Source organism: Oncorhynchus nerka, linkage group LG9a (assembly GCF_034236695.1).
Source record: "Oncorhynchus nerka isolate Pitt River linkage group LG9a, Oner_Uvic_2.0, whole genome shotgun sequence".
NCBI classification, from domain to species: Eukaryota; Metazoa; Chordata; class Actinopteri; order Salmoniformes; family Salmonidae; genus Oncorhynchus; species Oncorhynchus nerka.
In genome coordinates this window covers 35,139,497-35,151,557 of record NC_088404.1, presented here as the reverse complement: position 1 = coordinate 35,151,557, position 12,061 = coordinate 35,139,497, and positions in this window count along the sequence as shown.

The window sequence follows — 12,061 nt, the reverse complement described above, 5'->3', positions numbered from 1 at the left end:
TACTAATTTAAATGTCTTCTTCTCCAGAACCGCTGAAACGATCAGCCCCAAAACTTGGTATATATGGATGCACATCTTCAAGTGCAATTTTTTCCAAGACTCAAACAATATGGCCGCTGAAAGCCAATGAGCTTTAATGAATTGTTTTTCCCGTCCAACAGCGCCACCATGCAACTAAACTGAAGCATACGTTACAGGTTAGCTATGTTCATATCATGCTATGCTCAAGGTCCTAAACGATATCTTAACCGCCATCGATAAGAAACATTACTGTGCAGCCGTATTCATTGATCTGGCCAAGGCTTTCGACTCTGTCAATCACCACATCCTCATCGGCAGACTCGACAGCCTTGGTTTCTCAAATGATTGCCTCGCCTGGTTCACCAACTACTTCTCTGATAGAGTTCAGTGTGTCAAATCGGAGGGTCTGCTGTCCGGACCTCTGGCAGTCTCTATGGGGGTGCCACAGGGTTCAATTCTTGGACCGACTCTCTTCTCTGTATACATCAATGAGGTCGCTCTTGCTGCTGGTGAGTCTCTGATCCACCTCTATGCAGACGACACCATTCTGTATACTTCCGGCCCTTCTTTGGACACTGTGTTAACAACCCTCCAGGCAATCTTCAATGCCATACAACTCTCCTTCCGTGGCCTCCAATTGCTCTTAAATACAAGTAAAACTAAATGCATGCTCTTCAACCGATCGCTACCTGCACCTACCCGCCTGTCCAACATCACTACTCTGGACGGCTCTGACTTAGAATACGTGGACAACTACAAATACTTAGGTGTCTGGTTAGACTGTAAACTCTCCTTCCAGACCCATATCAAACATCTCCAATCCAAAGTTAAATCTAGAATTGGCTTCCTATTTCGCAACAAAGCATCCTTCACTCATGCTGCCAAACATACCCTTGTAAAACTGACCATCCTACCAATCCTCGACTTTGGCGATGTCATTTACAAAATAGCCTCCAATACCCTACTCAACAAATTGGATGCAGTCTATCACAGTGCAATCCGTTTTGTCACCAAAGCCCCATATACTACCCACCATTGCGACCTGTACGCTCTCGTTGGCTGGCCCTCGCTTCATACTCGTCGCCAAACCCACTGGTTCCATGTCATCTACAAGACCCTGCTAGGTAAAGTCCCCCCTTATCTCAGCTCGCTGGTCACCATAGCATCTCCCACCTGTAGCACACGCTCCAGCAGGTATATCTCTCTAGTCACCCCCAAAACCAATTCTTTCTTTGGCCGCCTCTCCTTCCAGTTCTCTGCTGCCAATGACTGGAACGAACTACAAAAATCTCTGAAACTGGAAACACTTATCTCCCTCACTAGCTTTAAGCACCAACTGTCAGAGCAGCTCACAGATTACTGCACCTGTACATAGCCCACCTATAATTTAGCCCAAACAACTACCTCTTTCCCAACTGTATTTAATTAATTAATTTATTTTGCTCCTTTGCACCCCATTATTTTTATTTCTACTTTGCACATTCTTCCATTGCAAAACTACCATTCCAGTGTTTTACTTGCTATATTGTAGTTACTTTGCCACCATGGCCTTTTTTGCCTTTACCTCCCTTCTCACCTCATTTGCTCACATTGTATATAGACTTGTTTATACTGTATTATTGACTGTATGTTTGTTTTACTCCATGTGTAACTCTGTGTCGTTGTATCTGTCGAACTGCTTTGCTTTATCTTGGCCAGGTCGCAATTGTAAATGAGAACTTGTTCTCAACTTGCCTACCTGGTTAAATAAAGGTGAAATAAAATAAATAAAAATATCCTTGAGCATGTGTGCCAAATGTCATATATCTGAGTCAAACAGATCAAGAGATATAAACGTGTTCCTGTTATAGCACCTTCGTGTGGACGTGCATATGTTGAGTCTAGACAGAGTTTGGAAGATGTGTACCAAGTTACGAATATGCGCGTCTGATTTATATGGTCAGTAGCGGCCAATGTTCTTTGACATACTTGCCTGGAATATATTGCATTGGGAGACATTGGTTCATAGATGCCATATATCAATGATTTATGCAGATTGGTCGTTCGGTGCCAGAGGAGTAGTGTTTTTCACACAATTCTAAATGGCAGAAAATCCATCATGACGGACTTTATGGGTCATCGAGGCAACTTTGTTTCTTGTTTGTACATTTGTACCAAATTTCCCAACTCTAGGTCACACAGAGTGAGGGGCATGAGTTTTCAAAGTTTGCATTTTCAATTGCTCGTTATAGAGCCACCATTTGGCCAATAGGAATGGCACTGCATGAAAAAAGGGTGTGGCCTTAGGCCTTACCATTTCACAGGAATTTCAATATTTTCCACAAATGTTTTCCACAGAATAATAATCGGCAACAAACGCAATGGTGTTTCACCCAGCTTCGCTGCTGGAACCCCTAACAACACACATAGGAAAAAGCACATGAGACATTCACAGACAGAATGAAGGGTTCTGATGAAATTCATTTCTCTCTCTGAACATACAGCAACCCCCAACATCCCCTGTCACACATTCTACCTAATCACCACAAAACCAATATAGCCAGTTCCAGACACAAAGAACTGAGTGAGTGAGGTGTGAGAGAGAGGGAGAGAGAGAGAGAGAGAGAGAGAGAGAGAGAGAGAGAAAACAATGCCGTAACGAGCAGTACATTAATGACTACTAATGAGACCAGATTTTTCCTCAAACAATGCACCTGGTGTGTGTGTTTATTTATGATGTATTGTGTGTGTGTGTGTGTGCAGTCTCTGCTTGCACGTTCAGATTCATCCCAATGGTCCTTTGTCTGAGGTGTGTGTGTGTGTTTTTGGAAATGCCCTCCAGCCAGGCTCTCTCGTCTTGCCAGTGTTGGTGTTTATGGTTAAGATTCCAGACAATAGCCAGAATAGAATTACAGCACCATAAATACATTTACATTTTATTTTTTATTTCACCTTTATTTAACCAGGTAGGCCAGTTGAGAACAAGTTCTCATTTACACCTGCAACCTGGCCAAGATAAAGCAAAGCAGTGCAACGTACAGTCAGTAACACAATAGAAAAATCTATGTACCATGTGTGCAAATGTAGAAGATTAGGGAGGTAAGGCAATAAATAGGCCGTAAAGTGAAATAATTACAATTTAGCATTAACACTGGAGTGATAGATGTGCAGATGATGATGTGCAAGTAGAGAAACTGGGGTGCAAAAGAGCAAGAGGATAAGTAACAATATGGGGATGAGGGTGTGCTATTTACAGATTGGCTGTGTAAAGGTACAGTGATTGGTAATCTGTTCAGCCAGCTGATGCTTAAAGTTAGAGAGGGACTTGCAAGACTTTAAGACTTGCAATTCGTTCCAGTCATTGGCAGCAGAGAACTGGAAGGAAAGGCGGCCAAAGTAAGTGTTGGCTTTGGGGATGACCAGTGAAATATATCTGCTGGAGCGTATGTTACGGATGGGTGTTGCTATGGTGACCAGTGAGCTGAGATAAGGCGGGGCTTTACCTAGCAAAGACTTATAGATGACCTGGAGCCAGTGGGTTTGGCGCCAAATTTGTAGTGAGGGCCAGCCAACGAGAGCATACAGGTCATAGTGGTGGGTGTTATATGAGGCTTTGTTGACAAAACAGATGGCACTGTGATAGACTACATCCAGTTTGCTGAGTAGATTGTTGGAGGCTATTTTGTAAATGACATCGCCGAAGTCAAGGAACGGTAGGATAGTTAGTTTTACGAGGGTATGTTGGGCAGCATAAGTGAAGGAGGCTTTGTTGCAAAATAGGAAGCCGATTGTAGATTTAATTTTGGATGGGAGATGCTTGATGTGAGTCTGGAAGGAGAGTTTATAGTCTAACCAGACACTTAGGTATTTGTAGTTGTCCACATATTCTAAGTCAGAACCGTCCAGAATAGTGATGCTAGTCGGGCGGGAGAGTGCGGGCAACAATCGGTTGAAGAGCATGCACTTGGTTTAACATAAGCATTTGGAGGCCACATAAGGAGTGTTGTATGACATTGAAGCTTGTTTGGAGGTTTGTTAGCACAGTGTCCAAAGAAGGGCCAGATATATACAGAATGGTGTCATCTGCGTAGAGGTGGATCAGAGAATCACCAGCAGTAAGAGCAACACCATTGATATATAAGGAGAAAAAAATCGGCACCCCCATAGAGACTGCCAAAGGTCCGGACAACAGGCCCTCCGATTTGACACACTGAACTCTATCTGAGAAGTATTTGGTGAAGCAGGAGAGGTAGTCATTTGAGAAGCCAAAGCTATTGAGTCTGATTGACAGAGTCAAAAGCATTGGACAGGTCAATGAAGATGGCTGCACAGTACTGTCTTTTATCGTTGGCGGTACTTATTTTCCACCATAATTTGCAAATAAATTCATTAAAAATCCTACAATGTGATTTTCTGGATTTTTTTTCTCATTTTGTCTGTCATAGTTGAAGTGTACCTATGATGAAAATTACAGGCCTCTCTCATCTTTTTAAGTTGGAGAACTTGCACAATTGGTGGCTGACTAAATACTTTTTTGCCCCACTGTATGCACCCAGGCCCACATATAAACCCACACTAACATTTATCTCAGTCAAACAATGCTGTAATACTCAGACACTATAACTCATAGATTGTCTGTTGTTATGCCTGCATGTCATTCGATTAAACGATTTCTATTGACTGTCACACAGCTCATGGTTTTCCTGTGTTGTGCTCTTATCTGTTCATTCACAACCACTCTTGTCTTTTCCTATCTGATAATTTGCCCATTTCACACCCTCTCAGGTAGGTCACAAACTCTGGTGTGTGTGTGTGTGTGTGTGTGAGTGTGTGAGTGTGAGTGTGAGTGTGAGTGTGAGTGTGAGAGAGAGAGTGTGAGAGAGAGAGAGAGAACCGTATCCCTCCACGAGGGCTTTACCCTTCATAATGACTTCACCACAGGGGAGTAGGAGGCCACTGCTCTGCTCCCTCATTATTCTGTGGATGTGCATTTTTGCTATTTATCACAGAAAGGTGACGAGAATAGGCCACACACACACACGTGTCTTGTTTCAGAGATCATGAGATAGGATAGTGGGAGGAAGTGAGAGGAGGAGAGATGAGACGGTGTCTCTCTGGTCTTGTTTTTGGGTATGAATAGACGGATGAAGAAGTGGGAGGTGGGAGGGAGAGGAGAGAGGAGGGAACTCAATTAGACTGCAGGAAGGTTGAATGCCTTTTTAATCCTGCAACTTCATCTCCTGATGTGACTGTCAGCCACTGTGCTTCTACATCTGCATTTCTTGCTCTTTGGGGTTTTAGGTTGGGTTTCTGTGTAAGCACTTTGTGACATCTGCTGATGCAAAAAGGGCTTTATAAATACATTTGATTGAATTTGATTTGTAGAAGACAAGATCCTGTATGGTCTCATTGTAGAGACAGAAAAGCCACCTATCCCTTGGTTTTACATCCGTATTCTCTAGCAACACCCGATAAGTTGTATGTTGGTTTCATGTTATCACAGCATCATATCAGCATCATATCATAAATGGAGATTATTGGTTTTAGAATGGTAATCAGGGAACATCTGTGTCCAGAGGTTCTTGTTGCTACAGTATATACATTGTCATGTAGGTTGCTATCTATGGTGCTTTGCTATGTGAATGACAAATCCCTTTCTTAGTGTATAGTATAGTATTGTGGTCTGACAGCAAGTTCATCACAGACTCCACGTGGACACACAAGATAATGCTGTAAAACATACATTGAGAAATGCATTGAGATTCTGAGACTATAGTATATGCATAATAATCTGCCATTTTCAAATGGTATGCTGGTCCATCTATAATGGAATGTTTCTTTGTAGGGGAATGCATATTGCAATGGTACTTCTATGTTCTAGACTCTGTTCCTATAAAACAAGTGGACAGATATATTGTGCCAACCTGAAACTGACCCTGTTTCTCTATGTTAGATAAGTCAGTCACTCCTGTAGGTCTCTGCTAGCCTTACTGAATCATTCATATAGAGTACTGGAATTATGAATACAGTTACGCTCCAATACCCACTCTAACATAATGCTAAGAATGTCTCCGTCTCAGACACACACACACACACACACACCTACACACACACACACACACACCTACACACACACACACACACACACACACACACACACACACACACACACACACACACACACACACACACACACACACACACACACACACACACACACACACACAACGCACGCAGGGGTTTGTGCTCGTTTGTATGTTTGAGTATGTATTTGCTTGCATGTATGTGCGTGCAAGTGCATAGCGTGTCTGTGTGCGTGAGCGACTCTGTGGGTGTTTATGCCGATCGCTCAGAGCAATTTGAATATTTATAATAAAGAACAAACCGGTAGCTATTCCTCTGCATTGTAGCCTCCTGGAGCAATTACAACAAAGAAATAAGGCTGCTAATGATGATGATGATGTGAGGAAGTGTAGAGGAAGGACATGTTGTCTTCCTGCCTGTCAGTTTCCACCTCACATGTAGTGCATGAATAATAGTCCCAACACTCCCAATACTTACCTTTTATTACTGCCAGCCTCAAACACAACACACACACGGTACTAACTAGAATCATATCCACATTATCCAATTACATCAACATTTGGCTGATCTCAAACTTCATATCGTGAAACGTTCTACTGACCGCAATGTTGTGTTGATGTACTCACATCAATGTTGCACTTACGTCAAAGTTGTACTGACTTCATTGTTGTACAGGGATCAATGTTGTTCAGCTCAGCTATCAATGGGTTATATCAAAGTTTGTGAGGAAACTGGATTCTAGGCGATATTATTCAATTGTGGCAGAGGCCTCAGCCTGCAAACGATTTGAAGAAGAAACGGCATCTTAACCACTCATTATAGAAACAATCAAAGCTACCAGGGGAAAGTCATATTTACGTCACGCTGGTGTGTGTGTGTGTGTGTGTGTGTGTGTGTGTGGGTGGGGGGCATACTCAGTGCATGCTACAGTCAATACCACTGGTGTATACTACTATAGTTTAATGACTTCACTCTTCTATTTGCTGATTAGTCAAACATCTGGACAGGACATGAACATATGCTGGCCTCTGGCCTCAAACCACAATTACACCGAGGAGAGAGATGGAGAGAGTAAAAGAGAGGGATAGGAAGAGAGAGGTATATTGAAGAGAGAGAAGGAAATGATAGATAGTGATAGGCGTTTGACTTTAAAAGCTTTTTATTAAAACCATTCAATGGAAAAGAGCCTTATAATATTGAATAGGAGGGAAGAGAGAGGGAAAAGAGAGAGGGAAGAGAGAGGGAAGAGAGAGGGAAAAGAGAGAGGGAAAAGAGAGAGGGAAGAGAGGGAAGAGAGAGGGAAAAGAGAGAGGGAAGAGAGAGAGGGAAGAGAGAGAGGGAAAAGAGAGAGGGAAGAGAGGGAAGAGAGAGGGAAAAGAGAGAAGGAAGAGAGGAAAGAGAGAGGGAAAAGAGAGAAGAAAGAGAGAGGGAAAAGAGAGAGGGAAGAGAGGGAAAAGAGAGAGGGAAAAGAGAGAGGGAAGAGAGAGGGAAAAGAGAGGGGAAAGAGAGAGGGAAGAGAGAGGGAAAAGAGAGAGGGAAGAGAGAGGGAAAAGAGAGAGGAAAGAGAGAGGGAAAAGAGAGAGGAAAGAGAGAGGGAAAAGAGAGAGGAAAGAGAGAGGGAAAAGAGACAGGAAAGAGAGAGGGAAAAGAGAGAGGAAAGAGAGAGGGAAAAGAGAGAGGAAAGAGAGAGGGAAAACAGAGAGGAAAGAGAGAGGGAAAGAGAGAGGGAAGAGAGAGGGAAAAGAGAGAGGAAGAGAGAGGAAAAGAGAGAAAACAGGAAAGAGAGGGAAAAGAGAGAGGAAAGAGAGAGGAAAAGAGAGAGGAAAGAGAGAGGGAAAGAGAGAGAAGAGGAAAGAGAGACAGGAAAAGAGAGAGGAAAAGAGAGAGGAAATGAGAGAGGGAAAAGAGAGAGAGGAAAGAGAGAGGGAAAACAGAGAGGAAAGAGAGAGGGAAAAGAGAGAGGGAAGAGAGAGGAAAAGAGAGAGGGAAGAGAGAGGGAAAAGAGAGAGGAAAGAGAGAGGGGGAAAAGAGAGAGGTAAGAGAGAGGGAAACAGAGAGGGGAAGAGAGGGAAAAGAGAGAGGGAAGAAAGATAGGGAAAGAGAGGAAAAAGAGAGAGGGAAGAGAGGGAGAGAGAGGGAAAAGAGAGAGAGGGAAGAGAGAGGAAATGAGAGAGGGAAGAGAGGGAAAGAGGGGGAAAGAGAGGGGGAAAAGAGAGAGGGAAGAGAGAGGGAGAAGAGAGGGGAAGAGAGAGATAGGAAAAGAGCGAGGAAGAGAGGGAAGAGAGAGGGAAAAGAGAGAGGGAAGAGAGGGAAGAGGGAGGGAAAGAGAGAGAGGGAAAATAGGGAGGGAAGAGAGAGGGAAGAGAGAGGGGGAAGAGAGAGGGAAAAGAGGGAAGAGGGAGGGAAAAGAGAGAGGGAAGAGAGAGGGAAAAGAGAGAGGGAAGAGAGAGGGAAAAGAGAGGGAAGAGAGGGAAAAGAGAGAGGGAAGAGAGGGAAGAGAGGGGGAAAAGAGAGAGGGAAGAGAGGGAAGAGAGAGGGAAAAGAGCGAGGGAAGAGAGGGAAGAGAGAGGGAAAAGAGAGAGGAAGAGAGAGGAAGAGAGGGAAAGAGAGGGAAGAGAGAGGGAAAAGAGAGAGGGAAGAGAGAGAGGGGAAAGAGAGAGGGAAGAGAGAGGAAGAGGAAAACAGAGAGAGGGAAGAGAGGGAAGAGATAGGGAAAAGAGAGAGGGAAGAGAGGGAAGAGAGAGGGAAAAGAGAGAGGGAAGAGAGGGAAGAGAGAGGGAAAAGAGAGAGGGAAGAGAGAGGGAAAAGAGAGAGGGAAGAGAGGGAAAAGAGAGGGAAGAGAGGGAGAAGAGAGGGAAAAGAGCGAGGGAAGAGAGGGAAAAGAGAGAGTGAAAAGAGAGAGGGAAAAGAGAGAGGGAAAAGAGAGAGGGAAGAGAGGGAAGAGAGGGGGAAAAGAGAGAGGGAAGAGAGGGGGAAAGAGAGGGAAGTGAGAGGGAAAAGAGAGAGGGGAAAAGGGAAGGGAGAGGGAAAAGAGCGAGGGAAGAGAGGGAAGAGAGAGGGAAAAAGAGAGAGGGAAGAGAGGGAAGAGAGAGGGGAAAAGAGAGGGAGGGGGAAGAGAGGGAAGAGGGAAGAGAGAGGGAAAAGAGAGAGGGAAGAGAGGGAAGAGAGGGAAAGGAGAGAGGGAAGAGAGGGAAGAGAGAGGGAAAAGAGTGAGGGAAGAGAGAGAAGAGAGAGGGAAAAGAGAGAGGGAAGAGAGGGAAGAGAGGGAAGAGAGAGGGAAAAGAGAGAGGGAAGAGAGAGGGAAGAGAGAGGGAAAAGAGAGAGGGAAGAGCGGGAAGAGAGAGGGAAAAGAGAGAGGGAAAAGAGAGAGGGAAGAGAGAGGGAAGAGAGAGGGAAAAGAGAGAGGGAAGAGAGGGAAGAGAGAGGGAAAAGAGAGAGGGAAGAGAGAGGGAAAAGAGAGAGGGAAGAGAGGGAGAAGAGAGGGAAAAGAGCGAGGGAAGAGAGGGAAAAGAGAGAGGGAAGAGAGGGAAAAGAGAGAGGGAAGAGAGGGAAGAGAGGGAGAAGAGAGGGAAAAGAGCGAGGGAAGAGAGGGAAAAGAGAGAGGAAAGAGAGAGGGAAAACAGAGAGGAAAGAGAGAGGGAAAAGAGAGAGGGAAGAGAGAGGGAAAAGAGAGAGGGAAGAGAGAGGGAAAAGAGAGAGGAAAGAGAGAGGGAAAAGAGAGAGGAAAGAGAGAGGGAAAACAGAGAGGGAAGAGAGGGAAAAGAGAGAGGGAAGAAAGAGAGGGAAGAGAGAGGGAAAAGAGAGAGGGAAGAGAGGGAGAGAGAGGGAAAAGAGAGAGGGAAGAGAGAGGGAAATGAGAGAGGGAAGAGAGAGGGAAGAGAGGGGGAAGAGAGAGGGGAAAAGAGAGAGGGAAGAGAGAGGGAGAAGAGAGGGAAGAGAGAGGGAAAAGAGCGAGGGAAGAGAGGGAAGAGAGAGGGAAAAGAGAGAGGGAAGAGAGGGAAGAGGGAGGGAAAAGAGAGAGGGAAGAGAGAGGGGGAAGAGAGAGGGAAGAGAGAGGGGGAAGAGAGAGGGAAAAGAGAGAGGGAAAAGAGGGAAGAGAGGGAAAGAGAGGGAAGAGAGAGGGAAAAGAGAGAGGGAAGAGAGAGGGGAAAGAGAGAGGGAAGAGAGAGGGAAAACAGAGAGGGAAGAGAGGGAAGAGATAGGGAAAAGAGAGAGGGAAGAGAGGGAAGAGAGAGGGAAAAGAGAGAGGGAAGAGAGGGAAGAGAGAGGAAAAGAGAGAGGGAAGAGAGAGGGAAGAGAGAGGGGGAAGAGAGAGGGAAAAGAGAGAGGGAAAAGAGGGAAGAGGGAGGGAAAAGAGAGAGGGAAGAGAGAGGGAAAAGAGAGAGGGAAGAGAGGGAAAAGAGAGAGGGAAGAGAGGGAAGAGGGAGAGGGAAAAGAGGGAAAGAGAGGGAAGAGAGGGAAGAGAGGGGGAAAAGAGAGAGGGAAGAGAGGGAAGAGAGAGGGAAAAGAGCGAGGGAAGAGAGGGAAGAGAGAGGGAAAAGAGAGAGGGAAGAGAGGGAAGAGAGGGAAAGAGAGGGAAGAGAGAGGGAAAAGAGAGAGGGAAGAGAGAGGGAAAAGAGAGAGGGAAGAGAGAGGGAAAAGAGAGAGGGAAGAGAGAGGGAAAAGAGAGAGGGAAGAGAGGGAAGAGAGAGGGAAAAGAGAGAGGGAAGAGAGGGGGAAAGAGAGGGAAGAGAGAGGGAAAAGAGAGAGGGAAGAGCGGGAAGAGAGAGGGAAAAGAGAGAGGGAATAGAGGGAAGAGGGAGAGGGAAGAGAGGGAAAGAGAGGGAAGAGAGAGGGAAAAGAGAGAGGGAAGAGAGGGGGAAAGAGAGGGAAAGAGAGGGAAGAGAAGAAAAGAGAGATAAAGAAAGCATTTGTGTGTCTACTTACGAATACGTCCATGAGCATGTGTTCCAGAGTGACCTCTAGGTCCTCCAGTCGTGCTACCAGTGTCATTGTTCTTCTGATCTAGAACCTTTAGAACCCGTCCAGGACAGCTTAGAACACTCCGGTATAACTTTTATACACAACTCCGTTTCCTTCGATCATTCGTGTGGCATTCAGAACGTTCACATACCACACAAAGAAAACACAAATGATCTCAAGGAATGTGGAATGTCATGTATGTCATTCACAGAATGCCTTCATAAAACACACAGAGCTAATGTTCAGCAGTCACACCAATTGTATCTGTATCCAAAGAGTAAGTCCTTAAGAAGCAAAGTTCTCCAGAGCCATATCCACCAATCAGCTCTATCTCCAACGAAGAGGTGTCTCCATATGAGTCATATGAGTCACTGTCAACCACCAGACCAGAATTTCTCCATGGAACTATAGCTGTGTATTCCTCTCTGAGAACAGATCCTCTGAGAACTGAGCACTGGTCAGACTGGCTGACTGGCATAAAGAGGGCAGAAGGTGGGAAACCGAACTGCAGGGAGCAGACAGAGAGGAAGATGAGGAAGAAGATAAGGAGGAGAGGAGCATGAGACTGTATGAGACACAGATAATCACAGAGGCAGCTAAAATGTGATTCTCTCTTGGTCAGCCTCCTTTTCTTCTCTTTCTCTTTCTGTCTCTCCTTCCCGTTTTTGTCTCTCATATCTTTCTCACTCAAAATGATGATGAGTCTCTCTCTCTCTCTCTCTCTTTATTTCCCTCCCTCTCTGTCTGTGCCCTTTCAGGGTCTCGGTCCACACTGGAGGTCTTTGTGCAGAGTGTGCGCCTGGAGCAGTTGATGCCCATACAGGGTGCTCTTGGCTGGGGTGAGATCCCTTCACACGGGGTCTCTATCAATAGGTCTTTGTGGCTCCTCATTAAGGCCTGGACACCACCGCTCACAGAGAAACACCAGACAAATACAAAGACGGCTGAGTCTCTGTGTGGGTGTGTGTGCTGTGTGTGTGTGCTGGGTCTGACTGGAGCCTTATGTAACATGGGG